The sequence below is a fragment of the Staurois parvus genome, unplaced genomic scaffold (assembly GCF_062004578.1).
Source record: "Staurois parvus isolate SC_StPar_1 unplaced genomic scaffold, SC_StPar_1.0 ptg001869l, whole genome shotgun sequence".
NCBI lineage: Eukaryota > Metazoa > Chordata > Amphibia > Anura > Ranidae > Staurois > Staurois parvus.
Genome location: NW_028319665.1, coordinates 168067 through 185946, shown reverse-complemented (window position 1 = coordinate 185946; position 17880 = coordinate 168067). Strand labels below are relative to the sequence as shown.

The 17880-nt window shown below is 44.3% G+C and overlaps 1 protein-coding gene and 1 pseudogene across 1 annotated transcript in view; both read right to left on the bottom strand.

Annotated features, from left to right (window-relative positions):
- The window catches only part of LOC149433961 (uncharacterized), a 119279-nt gene that overhangs the window by 68843 nt on the left and 32556 nt on the right, over positions 1-17880 (bottom strand). The window lies entirely within an intron of this gene.
- Positions 3815-4496, bottom strand: LOC149433966 (caM kinase-like vesicle-associated protein pseudogene; annotated as a pseudogene).

Below are 17880 nucleotides of genomic sequence, written 5' to 3'. Positions count from 1 at the left end.
TTCCCAGAGTAGTATGTATAAAATAACTCTGATGGCCCAGCAGTTCACAGGCCAACCATATCACTGGCCTGCGACTACCACTGGAGCCAGGTACTCAGGTGTGCCACAAGGCTCTTTTGAGGCTTGTCTCCACTTTAGCCAAACGAAAGTCACTGATTATTTTGGAATTCTTCAAACGGTTATAATACAAGTTCTCCAACTTGAGGTTCCTGTGCACAATACAGTGAATGAAGATAGGCTACAGCCTCCAGGCCCTGCCGAATGACATTACTTGTGTCCTGAGTAATATCCCTGATCCAGGATCCAATCAAACACCTTCCCGGCCTGAAGCTACCTCCAGGAAGCTGAAATATTCCTCCTTTGTCTCCAAAAACATCGACCAGCTGCAGGATGTTGGGTTGCTTCACCATTTTGAGGATGTTGTCATTTTTGGCCGCCTTCCGGACTTTGTGCCCATCTCTCTTCAGGAAACGTTTTGCAGGTGTGGAGTTTTCCTGATGATTTGTCTTTGGGTTAGAGGAATTCAGCAAAGTCTTCAGTCTTGATGAGCTGGCCCAAATCATGTTTGTCGCTGACTTCTGTGGGTTGATTGTAATCAGGGGTGGACTGACAACTCATGGGGCCCTCGAGCAATAGGAAATCATGGGGCCCGTGTCCTCCCCCACACTCAAACCACACCCAAAAAGCCTATGAAAGGTACCAGGGGCATCTCATGGGGCCCCCTACTGACTCCGGGCTCTCAGGCAGTGCCTGAGTGCCTAAATGGTCAGTCCGCCCCTGATTGTAATCCCTTTTTGTCACCTAACATCACACATCCAAAATGGCATTGCCCGCCTTAGTGTTGAGGGGTTGGTGCCGGGAAGAATGGCTTAGTGTGGTGCGATGCTGTGCTGCCCCTGATCGGCCAACTTTTCTCTGCTCACCAAGCGATCAAGACCAATCCTCCTGGTTCTCCTTTTTTTTTTTTTTTAGGAGAAGCAGCACATTTATTGACAGAAAAGCATACAACACACGGGTAAAGGTCTGTACATTATGTGCCCCGATAGGGGGAAAAAAAGGGGTGCAACCAGCCTGAATCATCTGCCCCAGGCAGGGGTAAATAGAGGAAAGCCCAGCCATAAAGCGGACCTGTATACTCACTAGTAAGGGGGACCTCTACTTATTAATTATCTTAGAAAGGAAGGAGGCGTTACTGGGGGAGTGGTCATGAGAGAACTATCCAAAGCTCCTCCTTTTTTCTAAAAAAAAAAAAAAAAAGTTTTTGCTGAAAATATTTAGGTAGTTTTAGAAGCACAGAAAAGCATTAGCCGGTGATGACAGGTCCGCTTTAGCGGTGGTGGTGTGGAAAGGTGGAATGGAGTTATGATTAAGTGTAGGATGGACATGGTGGTGGTCTTTTACATTTAGTCCAGCAGCTATCAAAAGAATGGGGGGGGGGGAATGCTCTACCACTGCAGTAGATCTATAGTAACTAAAGGGTTAGAGAGTCATGCTTGACCGTAGCGGTGGAAGGGTTAATTAGCGATGGGAGGTCAGCGCTGCAATTCACTCTAACGGGATGGTAGTGGCATCTCTGCTCCACCATCTGCTGCTGACCCATCTATGTACAAAATAACTCTGATGGCCCTGCATTCCACAGGCCGACCATATCGCTGGAGTGTGACTACCTCTGGGGCCACGTACTCAGGTGTGACACAAGGCTCTTTTGAGGCTTGTCTCCAATTTTAGCCAAATGAAAGTCACTGACTATTTTGGAATTCTTCAAACGGTTATAATACAAGTTCTCCATCTTGAGGTTTCTGTGCACAATACACATTGAGTGAAGACAGGCCACAGCCTCCAGGACCTGCCGCATGAGATTACTTTTTGTCCTTCTGAGTAATAACCCAGATCCAGGATCCAGTCAAACACTTCCTGGCCTGAAGCTAGCTATATGAAGATGAAAAAATGTTTCTTCAGGAAACATTTGCAGGTGTAGAGTTTTTTTTTTTTCCTGATTTGTCTTTTGGCTCTGAAGACTTTGCAGAATTCCTCAGTCTCTTGATGAGCTGGCCCAAGTCATGTTTGTCACTGACTTCTGTGGGTTGATTGTAATCTTCAGGAACAGGTTCTTGTCATGACTTTTGTAATCTTCCATTTGAGCTGGCCCAAGTCATGTTTGTCGCTGGCTTCTGTGGGTCTTGTACTCGGTCTGTTTTTGGTGCCCTCCAGGCGCTTCAACATGGTGGTCACCCCCACAGCTTTCTTCCATTTTTGGCTTTCGTGAACTTCTCAATCTGCGCACACACTTCGTCCTTGGTGTTTTTATTGGTTGCAGCGTTCCCTAAAATCCATTCAGGTCTAATGGCGTTCGCCACAGTCACCCTCTGGTCCTGGTCCACCTCCATCAGGTGGGACACCAAATCTTTGGCTGCTAGAGAAATATCATCCCCATATGGAGAGTCAAACTCATCACCATGTAGAATCTTTCAGAACAGGTTCTTGCCATGACTTTCGTAATCTTCCTTCTCCATCTCATCGTAGAATGGAGAGTTCCCAGAGAACAATATGCAAAATAACTCTGGTCCACCATTCCACAGTCCGACCATTTTGCTGGAGTGTTACTACCTCTGGGGCCAGGTACTCAGGTGTGCCACAAGGCTCTTTGATGAGGCTTGTCTCTGCTTTAGCCAAATGAAAGTCACTGACTATTTTGGAATTCTTCAAACGGTTATAATACAAGTTCTCCAACTTAAAGGTTCCTGTGCAAAATACAGTGAGTAAAGAAAGACCAGTCTCCAGGACCTGCCACGTGACGTTACTTTTTTCCTTCTCTGAGTAATAACCTTGTTCCAGGATCCAGTCAAACACTTTCCGGCCTGAAGCTAGCACATCGACCAGCTGACATTTTTGAGGACGTTGATCTCATTTTTGGCAGCCTTCCGGACTTTGCGCCCATCTCTCTTCAGGAAACGTTTTCAGGTGTAAAGTTTTCCTGATTAGTCTTTTGGCTCTGAAGACTAGGCAGAATTCCTGTTTGAGCTGGGCAAAGTCATGTTTGTCGCTGACTCCTGTGGGTTGATTATAATCCTTTATCACCTAACGTCACACATCCAAACGGCATTGCCCGTCTTCGTGTCATGGGGTTTGTGCTGGGAATAGTGGGGTGCGATGCTGTGCTGACCCTTTATTTCTTTGCTCACCCAGCGATCAGGACCAAACCTGCTGGCTTTTTTTTTTTTTTTTTGGGAAAAGCAGCATGTTTTTATTAAAAAAAACAAAACAAAAAAAAAAAACCATACAACACACGCGGTAAAGGTCTGTACATTGTGCCCCGATAAGGGGGAAAAAAAGGGGGGCAACCAGTCTGAATCATCTACCCTAAGCAGAGGAAATACAGGGTTCAAGAGGAAAGAAGCCCAGCCATAAAGTGGACCTGTATACTCGTAAGGGTGACCTCCTACTTATTTATCTTCGAAAGGAAGGAGTTGTTACTGGGGGTGGCCAGAGAAAACCCTATCCAAGGCTCTTTAGAAACATTTCTGCAGGAAATATTTAGGTAGTTTTTAGAAGCAAGGAAAAGCATTAGCTGGTGATGACAGGTCTGCTTTAGTGGCGGTGGTGGAGAAAGGTGGAATGGCGTTATGATGAGGTGTAGGATGGACATGGTGGTGGTCTTTTACATTTAGTCCAGCAGCTATCAAAAGAATGGGGGGGGGGGGGAAATGCTCTACCACCGCAGTAGATCTATAGTAACTAAAGGGTTAAAGAGTCATGCTTGACCGTAGCGGTGGAAGCGTTAATGGGCGATGGGAGGTCAGCGCTGCAATTCACTCTAACGGGATGGTAGTGGCATGTCTGCTCCACCATCTGCTGCTGACCCATCTATGTACAAAATAACTCTGATGGCCCTGCATTCCACAGGCCGACCATATCGCTGGAGTGTGACTACCTCTGGTGCCAGGTACTCAGGTGTGACACAAGGCTCTTTGAGGCTTGTCTCCAATTTTAGCCAAATGAAAGTCACTGACTATTTTGGAATTCTTCAAACGGTTATAATACAAGTTCTCCATCTTGAGGTTTCTGTGCACAATACACAGTGAGTGAAGATAGGCCACAGCCTCCAGGACCTGCCGCATGACATTACTTTTTGTCCTTCTCTGAGTAATAACCCTGATCCAGGATCCAGTCAAACACTTCCTGGCCTGAAGCTAGCTATATGAAGATGAAATATCTAATTTTTGTCTCCAACACATCGACCAGCTGCAGAATATAGGGGTGCTTCACCATTTTGAGGATGTTGATCTCATTTTTGGCCGCCTTCTGGACTTTGCATCCATCTTTCTTCAGGAAACATTTGCAGGTGTAGAATTTTTTTCCTGATTTTGTCTTTTGGCTCTGAAGACTTTGCAGAATTCCTCAGTCTTGATGAGCTGGGCAAAGTCATGTTTGTCACTGACTTCTGTGGGTTGATTGTAATCCCTTTGGTCACCTAACATCACACATCCAAACTGCATTGCCCACCTTAGTGTCATGGGGTGGTGCCAGGAAGAATGGCTGAGTGTGGTGCTGTGCTGCCCGATTTATTTTGTTTTTCTGCTCACCAAGTGATCAGGACCGATTCTGCTGGTTTTCCTAACACTGGATACAAAAGTTTCAATAAGTTTTTAAATAAAATTGTATAATTTTTATATTGACCCAAAAATTACTGTGAGCATCTGAATCGTGTTCTCTGAGCAATTCACCAACTATGTCGGGCGCGAGGCACCCCTTTAATTTTTTGTCATAGCTGGTAAAGGTTACTTTGCCTGGAGGTCTTTTTAATATGAAGCTAAGTTTTTGTTTTTTTTTTATTTTTATGATGTTTACGCCATGCCTGCAAGTATCAATGTTGCGATCAGCTGAAGCTTTAACCAGCAGGACAATAAAATTACAAATGTCTTTTTTCTTTTTTTGGAAATATTTATTCAGGATTTATATAGCGCCAACAGTTTGCTTGGCGCTTTACAATATAAATGCCACTAGATTGCCAGAGCCCTCTCCTCCTTGGTCCTTTCCAATCAGTCCTGTGTCATCGCCAGAGTCATGTTCTTCTATGACTTCATTATTGGTACCAGGATCTGTTGGGTCACAGTCATTACTAGCGCATATGATGGGACTTTCCGTGGGAGATGCTGGCCAAAATAAAACTTGAGAGAGGCAGCACAAGGTGATGAGCAGAATGACCTTCACTCTGATGGCAAGCTGTGAGTTCAGGTAAGAAGTAATGTGGCATGGTTCTAGAGCGGGAGCCATACATTCGGTCCTATTTGCTTACAACGCGGGCAGCACAGTGGCTAAATGGTTAGCACTTCCACCTGGCAGTACTCGGGTTTTTGGTTCAAATCCCAGCCACGGCACCTCCTGCCTGGAGTTTGCATGTTCTCTCTGTGCCTGCGTGGGTTTCCTCCCAGCTACTCCAGTTTCCTCCCACACTCCAAAGACATGCTGGTAGGTTAATTGGATCCTGTCTAAACTGGCCCTAGTATATGTATGTATGAATGTGAGTTAGGGCCCTTGGATTGTACGCTCCTCGGGGGCGGGGACTGATGTGAATGTTATATATATATATATATATATATATATATATATATATATATATATATATATATATAGCGTTGTATAACTTGATGGCACTATATAAGTACCTGAAATAAATAAACTGTTCTGTGCATGGCTGAACTTTGCAGTTTTTTGTTCTTCAGAGCCTCTGTACTCTCTACCTGTCACCCTCAAATGACTAAAATGTTATCTTTCCCTTACCTTTTTTATAGAAGTTTACCATGTTTCTGTTTTCGGGTGGGTTTGATTGACAGCATATACTGTATATATTGAATCAATGTTATCACTTTCTATATTCATTTTTTATATTAAAATACCTTTTTTTTTTATATTTTATTATTTTTTTACTCCCTAAGTCACACGGGTGTCAAACTGGCAGCCCTCCAGCTGTGGCCAAACTAAAAGTCCCACGAGGCATTGCAAGATTGACAGTTACAAACTTGAATCCCAAAGGCAGAGGCATGATGGGACTTGTAGTTTCACTGGAGGGCTTCCAGATTGACACCCCTGCCCTAAGATATGGTTTGAAATCATGCAGAGATCTATTTCTATTATATGGGGGAATCTAATTAAAATATTTAACTATTATATTACATTTTATAAATGGTGTATAGCTGCATGCCAGATGCATGTTCAACCATTTCCCTTTGCACCGTTCATAAGGAAAAAAAAATAATCACATCTGATTACTGTGTGAATTTGTAATAGTTCCAGTATGTCATAATAAGGGGGTGTCTGTATTTGTGAGTGCTGGACTTTTGTCTTTTTTTATTTTATTAGGAAGCGTATTTTTTGCTTGGTGTCTTTCACAAAACTGTAATCCCAGGAATTCTCCCGAGATTACAGCATTGTCTTCAGTTCTCAATCATTCTGAGCATTTGTAGATGGCTTCCCTTCTCCTGAAGAGCAGCGACCTACAAAGCTTCATAAACTGCGTAACATCCGTCCCAGTCTGAGCTGAGTACTTCCGTTTTTAGAATACTACTTCCCCGTCCGAACACCAACCACAGCCGACCATACAAGACTAGATGACACCAGTCTTGAAATAAACCAGGAGGTAGACTAATTTTATTTGAACACAGATACAAGATATATACACTCAGGGGACAACCCCCCCCCTCCCTGCATAATGACACAGGGCGGGGCAATCTACATTTAGTAACAAGAGACACACAGGTATTCAAACTTCACTCCAGCAGACAGTCCCATTAGTGGGGAGGGCTGCTGGAGACAACCCCCCCACTAAGCTAATACACAAACACATACATCCCATAATAGTTTGCTCCCAAGCAAGACACACAATAGAACAATGGGATGCAACATAAAATCAAACAATCAACAACCCCCACCCACCCATCTCCTAGACATGTCTACACAATATTAGGACAGATCACCCTGCACCCCTAACAGGCACAGAGTGATTTACACAGAGGGATATGGGGAGCCAAGACAGGGGTCTCCCCACCTCCCCAAAGGGAGCTGTGTTCCATGGGCCCCCCACCCAAAGTGACTCCTGTCACAAACTGGAAATCAGATTAGAAGTGTTTACTGGCAATCTGATCAGCGGTGAATTATCGCTGCTTCATAAATGGACACCTCTATGGAAAAATACCGAACGTTTCTCTGTGGCAGTCTTTAAAATCTCTCTACCACAGAGTCACAGGAGGGATCCCATCAAGGATCCACACCCAGAGCCCTACAGTGAAACCCCCATGTTTTAATTTTAAAATTGAGTGGTGCACTATGATCAATATCAGATTCCTCGATCGGTCTTCTGTGTTTACCAAAATAGGCCCTAACAGTGCGTATAGTACAACCCACATAGAACCCCCTAGGGACCCGTGAGACCGTAGATGACATCATCTGAGAAACAAGAATAGGAGAATTCTCATTTAGGTAAAGTGCTATCTTAAATGCTTTTTATCTGGGATTCACACATGGGCACATCTTACACTGAGTTTTCTCACACTGGTACATTTCGTTTTAAGTGGCAGAAAGTCACCAAAAATTGACAAGTGGACTTTCTTGATACAAAAAGCTTGCTGGGGGCTATGCTGTTAGTATTGGGAGCTCCTCTCAGACAAGCTAAGGTTTCTTGAGGAAGGACCAGTCCTGATTTGGGATCTTTTTTGTAGCATGCTCCTGTGGCATAAAATGATCCTCTCCCTGTAATGTGAATTAATACTGGGTGTTGAATATGTAAAACCTATCCAAATGATCTGATTTGGAACTCTTAGGGTGTATGGAAGACTATTTTTCATAAACCTGTTGCATTAGATGGGGGTAAAAGCCTTTCTAATCACCTGCCTCTCAAAATAAGCCCCTGAAAGGAATAGTCTTCAAGGTACAGTTTTTACAGAATCTAGTGAATTGGCCCTTTGGGGACATTCTTTAGCCATGCTGGCTAGAGGCAACTATGATGGTACAGGTATGAATTACCTGATTTAGGCTTGAAACAAATTTTGGAGATAATAGAACCTTTTATTTGGATCTAAAAATACCAAAGAAGTTAAGCTGGACATGTGTGCAAAAGAGGCCCAATTCATTGTCTTTAGAGTACTCTACTAAGAAACTGGAGGAGAGACATTCCTTAGGATGATTACCGTATTTTTCGCTCCATAAGACGCACCTAGAGCTTTCAGGAGTTAAACTAGAAAAACAAAATTCTTATCGAATGGACTGCAGACACAGTACAGGAGATGACCAGAGACTGCGGACACAGTACAGGAAATGACCAGAAGGGGGGGGTGGGTCCCCGAATTTGACAGGTACCTTCTCCCACTTCCGTGGCGTTGTCCTCCCCTCCCTCCCTGTAGTCTTGTGGGACATGTGACCGGTTTCACAAGACTAAAGGACCATTCACAAAGAGGAGCGCTTCTCGCACCTGGCTTTGAAGCCGCAAGCTTTCACAGCCTGATGCCCACACTGAAGATGCTGGCACTGAGGAGCGGGTTCTTCTGCACAGTAGAGCAGAGTGGCCGGCCCGTTCTATAACATCAGTAGAGAGAATACCGGGCCATCAGCTCCATAAGAAGCAAGGACATTTTCCCCTATTTTTGAGGTAGAGGGAAAGGGCATCTTATGGAGCAAAAAATATGGTTTTATTGTCTATGTATTGGCCATAAAAAAACTAGATGGGCAGCAAAAGGTTTTATTCTCAAGATATGGAGCTCCTTCCACCAACCCATGGGTTAGGCTGGTGTAACTGGGTGCAAAAGACTCGCCATTGGTGGTGTTCCGTATCTGGGGAAATAGTTATGCTCCAGGGAAAATTTTATTGCCTTCCATGATGAACTGGACCTAGGAATGATTGAGCGGTTTTATGGACCAAAAAGTGACCTAGGGCGGTGATGCCAAGCTCATGTGGTATGGTTGTATATAAAGAATGTATATCCAATGAAAACCAATAGAACAATGACTTCCAATGGTAATGTCAGAGTACATCAAGGAGTTGTAATGAATAATGTATAATGGTAAGGACTGAACAGTAGATTGTATAAAATCAATACATCGTGATAACCCATGGGCAATACTCTCCATGGAGGCCACAATTAGCCTTCCTGGAAGAAAATTTTTTTATTTTGTATAGTTTTTGGAAGATGGTACCTCAGTGTCTAATAGACTTTTGAGCTCCCTGTTTAGTATTTGCTCAAGGGGTCCTTTTTGTGTTTGAGATAATTGGCTTTTTCAGAATGAAGCTGGTATGCTTCAGAGATGTAATAAGATCTGTCTTGTAGAACCAGCCTGAATCATCTGCCCCAGGGAGCGGTAAATGCTGAGTTCAAGAAGAGTGAAGAAGCCTGCCCGTGTATATACAGTACAAGGGATTCCTCCCAGTTGTAAAGTGGACCTGTGTACTCGCTAGTAAGGGGGACCTCTACTTATCTTAGAAGGAAGGAGGTGTTACTGGAGGGTGGCCAGAGAAGACTATCCTAGGCTCTCTTTAGAAAAGTTTCTGCAGGAAATAGGTAGTTTTAGAAGCACAGAAAAGTGTTACCTGGTGATGACAGGTCCTCTTTAGCTGCGGTGGTGCAGAAAGGTGGCATGGAGTTATGAAGTGTAGGATGGACATGGTGGAGATCTTAACATTTTTAGTCCAGCAGCTATCAGGAGAATGAGGGGGGGAGGGGGATGCTCCTAACCGTGCAGTAGATCTCTATCAACTAAAGGGTTAAAGTAATGCTTGACCTTAGCGGTGGAAGGGTTACTGGGGCAATTGGGAGTTCAGCACTGTGATTCTAACGGGAAGGTAGTGGCATGTCTGCTCCACCATCTGTTTCTCATCTGACTCATCTGGTGGAGGAAAATGTTAATGACATGGCAGAGGCCCGTCGCGGTGGAGGGAGAGGAAGGGTTAATGACAGTATGCTCCTATGGTGAAAAGGGTTATGGCGGTTAAGCTGGTTGTCTTCCGGTGCTGTCAGGAGGGGGTCTTAGCAGAGATGGAGATTTTTCAGCTTTGATGCTGGCATGTGACAGTGCAAGGGTAGTCAGGCCTGGCGTCCTGCTTGTTTATGGATGGAGATGGGGTCTTGGACTCTGTCCTGGTGCCCTCAGGTGCTTCATCATGGTGGTCAACCCCACAGCTTTCTTCTATTTTGGCTTTCATGACGTTCTTCTCAATCTACGCACACACTGCATCCTTGTTTTTATCGGATGCTGCGTTCCCTGAAATCCATTCATGGCTAATGGTATCCACCACTTTCACCCTCTTGTCCACCTCTATCAGAAGGGACATCAAATCCTTGGCTGCTAGAGAAATATCATCACAATATGGAGAGTCCAACTCATAATCGCTATATAGAATCTTAAGGAACAGGTTCTTGTCATAACTTTCATAATCTTCCTCCTCCATCTCATCGTAGAACGGAGGGTTCCCAGAGTAGTATGTACAAAATAACTCCAAAAGCGCAGCAGTCCACAGGCCGACCATATCGCTGATGTGCGACCACCTCTGGGGCTAGGTACTCAGGTGTGCCACAAGGCTTCTTTGAGGCTTGTCTCCAATTTAGCCAAACGCAAGTCACTGACAACTATTTTGGAATTAGTCAAACGGTTATACTACAAGTTCTCCAACTTGAGGACCCTCTCCCTGTAATGTGAATAATAGTGGGTGTTGAATTTAATGTCAAACCTATCCAAATGATCTGATTTGAAACTCGTAGGGTGTATGGAAGACTGTTCTTCATAAACCTTTTTGAATTAGATGGGGGTAAAAGCCTTTTTCTAATCACCTGCCTCTTAAAATAATCCCCTGAGCAGAATAGTCTTCATCCAAGGTACAGTTTTTACAGTCTAGTGAATTCACCTTTTGGGAATGTTCTTTATCAAGCTGAATAGAAGCAACTATGATGGTACAGGTATGAATTACCTGATGTAGGCTTGAAGCAAATTATGGAGATAATAGAACCTTCTCTGGATCTAAAAATACCAAAAGTGGAGCTGGACATGTGTGAGACTCCCAATCAATTGTCTTTAGAGTACTCTACAAAGAAACTGGAGGAGAGACATTCTTTATGAATATATTGTCTGTATTGGCCATAAAAACTTACATGGGCAGCGAAAGAGTTTTCTCCAGATACGGAGTTTCTACCAACCCAATTGCTAGTGTATTTATGAAGTGAGGACACTGATAGCAAGCCAGCTTCAAGTCTCTCCACTTGCATGTAGTTTGTGGGAAGTGGATATAACATGGCACAATGTCAAGAATGGCATCAATGATCTGCATGGACTCCCTGGACACAGGGAGCTGGCTCAGGTACTGTTTGATAATGTCAGATGTGGTCTGGAAGGAGCCATGTCCCAAGATGTAAATGGTAGCAAGGAATGACGTTTCCATGGCGAATTTTTGTCCTTAAGGTTGTAGAGATGCATACTTCTCCCTTCAGGCAGAATCTGTGACGATAGCAAATATGCGGTGTGCAAAATGCCTTGGTTGGCAATGGCGGGGCTGAGGGTGCTTTGTAGGCCTCTTCCCCCACCTCAGAAGACAGGGCTGCATGGGGCATAGCTACTGCATCCACCATCACATGCTCATGAGCATGAGGACCAGGCTGCCATCAAAGTCAAAGCTGTTTTGGATGGAGACGTGCCCCAAGATGTAAAGGGTAGCAAACAACCTCCCCCATCACTGGAACCACGTGGTTGCAGCCAGTGGTGGGTCTTTCAGTGATCCTGTAACATACCAGGTGGAGCCTGATGTGGAAAGAGGGCGTCCTCTTACCACTCCCGTTTGGGACCCCTTATAGGGTAGAAAGGAGGTATTGAGCTGGGAGTGGCACAAGTGCCTGACGGGCCTGTGAAGACCCGGAAGATCAGTATGCAGGTCGGTAGCAAGATGCAGCAGCAGAGGTGTAGCTGAGATGCGTATGACTGTGGCAGCTGGTAGCCAGAGGTAGTCACAGGCAGGAGAGGTAGAATAGTCAGGCAGACTGGGTCAGGATTAATTGGACATATCAGGTACAGAGAAATAGGCAAGCGGATAGTCAAAGGGAGAGCTGGGTCAGTGCAGGTAGAGTTCAGTCATAGTCAGTCAAGCAGGTAGATTACAGGAGTCAGTATACAGATGCAGGACACAGTAGACCAGACGGCACCATTCTGTTTGCAGCAGGGGTTTAAATAGCCAACCTGTGTACGTCAGCGTGTGCGCACGCGCATCGGCACGGCCATCGTGAACCCAGCGTTAGCGCGCAGATGAGAAGTTCTTCTTCCCTGCCAGTGCCCCCTCAAGGGCAGCCTCAAGTTGCCCAACTGGGCCATTTTCTCAGGATACCTGCGTTTTTTTTTTTTTTTTGTGTTTTTTTTTAAATGCCAAGATTAAATTTCTGGAGTGGACATTGGATGCTGGCTCCCAGGAATTATGTTCAGGTCCCTTCCATTTGATCAGATATTGGAGTTGATTCCTTCTTTCTGCAATCAATGATTGTTTCCACCTCATATTCTTTTGCCATTGATCACAGATTCAGGTGGCTTTGATTTTCGGTCTGGAAAAATTAGGTACTGAGGGTTTGAGTAATGATACATGAAATACATACATGAAATGATACATGGATGTGTCTTCAGTGTTTCAGGCAAAGTGAGTTCGTACTATACGTTATATATCCTCTACTGGGAAAGGTCCCAGGAATTTGGGACCAAGTTTCTTTGAGGGACAGGTCAACTCCTTTCATAGGAATGAAGTGGGACATCCTTTTTGAGAATCGATCCACCACAACAAAGATGGCCGAACAACCTTCAAATGGGGGTAATTCTAATATGAAATCTATGGAAATCATCTTCCAGGGTTGATTTGTAGACTGGTAAGGGCCTCCGTAGTCCCATGTTTTGCTCCTATTGCTCTTGTTTCGTATGCATGTAGGACATGAGTTAACATACGCCTTGCAGTCTTTCTCCCATTCAGGCCACCAGAAGTGGCGTTGTATTAGGTCTGGAGTTTTGTGGTCTCCAAAGTTTCCCGCCAGGGGATGATCATGACATATCCTAAGATCTCCAACAGCCGTACACTTTCTGGTGCAAAAATCTTGTCTCCTGACCACAATACGTTTTTATCTAGCCAATAGGGTTACTCCCGGAGGTGAGGGAGCCCCCATTGATGCCTGCTGGACTTGTGACAATAGTTCCATTTGCAGGAGACAGAAATTCACTTTACCAGATACCCAATTGATGTTAGGGTTATGCGCCTGTAACCAGGGTATTCCCAGGTAACCGGAAATATTGGGAAGGCAATGGCATCCAGACATAATAGTTCCTTGTGGCCCGAGGAGGGTATCATGACAGGTAGGGGAATTTGTTTCCTGGGTAGCTGTTCCAGATTTGATGTTGGATCCATCAGCCAGGTATACGGTAAGTTTCTGCGCTTTAGCTCGTAAAGGTATCTGATGTTGCTGAGCCAAGTTTACATCAATGAAACAGCTGCAAGTCAAGGATAGTGCAAACTGGAAGGGCTCTTTCCGAAAGCTGAAAGGAGACAGGAATGGGAAATGTGAGCATGGTTGATGGGAGCAGAAGGTGGACTGGCAGGTAGGTCATTTAACTTGCACAACTTGACGGGGCAGTTTCGCAAGTACTGCCCGGCTTCTCCGCAATAGAAGCATAGGTTGTTCTGGCGTCGATGGCGTTCTTTGGGTGTCAGATGTTCATAATAGACCTATTTTGCATGGGTTCAGGTTCCTCCCACTGAAGGTGTAGCAGAGCTGGTTGGTGCCATGTTGGTTGACGGTGGAGCCCTAGGTAGCATCCATACGGTGCAACTTTAGGCCAGTGGATCTCTCTAAGCTACGCTCCCTAAGATGACAATCAATCTGTATAGTGAGAATTATGAGCTCCTATAGAGTATTGGGTACTCCCTACATGGGCCAGTTCATCCTTTGAGGGATTCAGCAAGGCCTAGAAGTAACTGGTAATCTAGGGTAGTGTCATTCCATTTGGTATCTGAGCTCCAGCGCCTAAATTCTGTGATGCAATCTTTCACTGCCCTGTGTCCCTGTTTGAGTACATGAAGAGCGGCCTCTGCTGATACGGCTCGCTGAGTGTCATCGTACAGTTGAGCCATGGAGTCAAAAAAGATGTTAAAGGAGTCTAACTTGGCATTCTCTTTTTCCAGCAAGTGGTGGGCCCATGCCTGTGGTTAACCCTGGAGCAGAGAAATCTCAAACCACACCTTGGTTGCTTCTAGGGAAAAGGGTTGTAAATCAAAATAAAGCTCACGTGTTGCAAAACGCCTGGAACTTGCTGTGATCTCCAGAGAATCTGTGGTGTAGGGACCCTTGCCTCGGGAGGTAGCATCATTACAGCAGGAGGTATTATGTTTCCTGTAGTAGCAGCGGGAGCAGATGCTGCGACGGGCCTAGCAGGTAAGGTCTGAAGGCGGTTCATCAGCCGTGTGTGTATCGTTCTTGAAGATCCTTGACGGCCTGTGTTAGTGCCAAGATGATTACTAATTTCATGTAGTGGAGAGGCCCCTCTTTCAGGCTCCGACATGGCCTTCTGGTACTGTAACATACCTGGTGGTGGAGCTTGATGTGGAGAGAGGGTGTCCTCTTGCCACTCCCGTTCGAGACCCCTGATAGGGTAGACAGGAGGTATTGAGCTGGGAGAGGCACGAATGCCTGACGGGTCTGTGGTGGCAGGTGGAGACCAGGATGCAGGTCGGTAACAGCATGCGGGTGAGCAGATGCAGCAGCAGAGAGGTGTAGCTGAGATGCCTGACCGTGGCAGGTGAGGTAGATTAGTCAGGCAGACTGGGTCAGGATCAATTGGACATATCAGGTACAGAGAAATAGGCAAGCGGAAAGTCAAAGGGAGAGCTGGGTCAGTGCAGGTGGAGTTCAGTCGTAGTCAGTCAAGCAGGTAGATTACAGGAGTCAGGATACAGATACAGGATGCAGTAGACCAGAAGGCACCATTATGTTTGCCGCGGGGGTTTAAATAGCCCGCCTGTGCTTATCAGCGCACTTGGGTACGCGCAACCGTGTGTGCATGTGCACCAGCGTTGGCGCACAGATGTAAAGTTCTTCCCTGACAGCCCTCTTCAGATTAGGCTGCAACAACCACAGTTGCTGAATACCCGTCCTCCATATTAACCTGTGCACACATGGATAAAATAGTTCCGTGTTCGGCACAAATACACGCGCAAGCCACTTTCTTTTTCCAGATGGGAACTTGTTCTTCCATGGACGTTATTGCTTGTTGGATACCAGAGGATTCATACAGGAGAAGCCATTTAAATGTTCAGAATGCAGTAAATGCTTCATACAGAAGTATAGCCTTACTCAACACCAGAGGGTTCACACAGGAGAAAAGCCGAACTCTTGTTAATTACAAGCACAATTTTTTCATGTCTTCCGATTTTGTCACCGCAGAAGAATATACAAATACGTATGACGTTTGTTACAGAACAGTGACCATTATCCATGAGCATATCATTTGTAATTGCAAAAATTAAAATTGCATTGTACAGAGCTTCCTGTCTGAAGAGAGCGTGTATGGACTTTCTCGGTGCCCCAAAGACGCATACAATGTATTTCAAAATATAAATTTTATTACACAAGTCAGGTAAAAAAATCACAAATACAAATCGGCCACTATCGTGGAGAGCATTTCCCTTGGCAACGATATAAATATCTAATACCCCAAATCGGAGGCAAGTTACAATACAAGGGAACACAGACTCCAACCATTATTGTGATCCTCTACATGTTACGTGGTGTGAGCCGCTTCTTCAGAAGGCAAAAATGGAGGTGTAGTTTTATTTGCTCTAAAACAGACATAGTAAAACTAATACAAAACATGTGGATTAGTAAACGCCAGGCTGATCCATAAGGCTTACCCACAGCTTGAGTTGGCTTCCCGACGAGTTTTTTTTCCATTGTCAATATCAAACCAATTAACTATGAAAAACTGTGTACATTCTTACCTGGAGGCCTACATGGTGCAAAATGTTTCACAGAAGTCTATATTCCTGACTAGAGATTATCCTAGATTGTAAGCTCCAAGGAGCAGGGCCCTCAATCCCCTCATGTTTTGCATTGTATTGGTATTGTTCTGTCACATGTTCTGTCCCCCTTTGTAATGTACAGCTCTGAGCGAACTATTGGCGCTTTATAAATACTGTATAATAATAATAATAATCCTTGATGTACAAAACAGAATATGAAGTAGGGTTAGGGGACCTGACACGGTACAGTTTTTTACACGTCTAACTTTTTTTACTTCTGTAGTTCCTTTTTAGTGTAAAACCACTATTGGAGACACAAATTTAGGAAGATTTTATGTGGGTAACTCTAGTCAGGAGTGTACACCAAGTGATCCTGAATGAAGAATCTTGTATTATTTTATTTCCTTCCAGAATGTGCTTGTTGCTCATTTGCCTCTTCATCTTGCATTTTTACTCTCAGATATTGACTATACTGTATACTCAATATAACGGGGGCTGGGTGTGAACGTGACTCGTAATGTTTCCATATGTCACTTTCCTATATGGGGTAATCAACACTGCCCCTTCCAAATCAAACACTTTCATATTAAATCTATGTGCCATATTTCTTATGAATTCATTAAGTTCCTTCAGAGTTCCTGTTTATATGATAAGCACATCATCAATGTATCTGTGACATGATATGATAATGGGACTGGATAGTGAATAACTCTCTCGCACCCCTCCCACCAGGCACAGACTGACATGAGATGGGGCACAGCATGTTCTCATCACAACACCCTACGCCTTAAGGGTAATGGGAAAATGTTAAATGCTAAAACCTTTCAATATATAGTCCAACTCAATATGGTCCAGGAGCTCTAGCATGATCTCATTGTAAAGCCAGCTTCAAAGTCCACATTCAAGAAGGGGAACAAGGGAAGGTGCCCCTAAGTGCACTATTGAAACTCAATTTTATTAGGCAAGTGATATACACACTCAACACATTGAAGTAAAAGGATTGCTTGTCATCAGAAGACACACAAGTCCTTTCCTGTCTAGGGTTCCGCTGTAGTCCACGGATGGTATGTGGAGAAGTGCTCAAAATGCTGACCAGATACTGGAGGTAACAGAGCCAGCGTGGAACGCAATTGCGGACAGACGTGACGTCACTGGGGAGGGATCAGTGCAACAGAAGGCAGGCTACACACTCGGAGCTCTCCAGCTCCTTCTACAGTCCAGGGGGTCATACCGCTGTGTCTATATATAGAGGAAGTGACATGGTGAAATCCTGTGGGACAACAAGGATCTGCAAGCCATACCATTTTTTTAAAACCATAATTATACACTGAAAAGTACAATAAAAGTGATATGAAAGGGAATAGTATGTACTGTACTATAGGGTATAGAAATTCCGCTAACACTGGTGACCAACAAAACATATACCTAGTTTTTAAAAATGTATAAAGTGTAAGACCTCTTTATTACATGTAGCCATTGTAAGAGGCAAATTAAACTGATTTTTTAAAAATATATATTATGACATATACAGTCATGGCCGAAATTGTTGGCACCCTTGATATTTTTCCTGAAAATCAAGTATTTCACACAAAAAAGGTATTGCATTAACACATGTTTTGCTATACACATGTTTATTCCCTTTGTATGTATTGGAACAAATATAAAACAGAGGCAGAAAAGCAAATATGACATAATGTCACACAAAACCCCAAAAATGGGCTGGACAAAAGTATTGGCACCCTTAACTTAATATTTGGTTGCACACCCTTTGGAAAACATAACTGAAATCAGTCGCTTCCTATAACCATCAATAAGCTTCTGACACCTCTCACCCGGAATTTTGGACCACTCTTCCTTTGCAAACA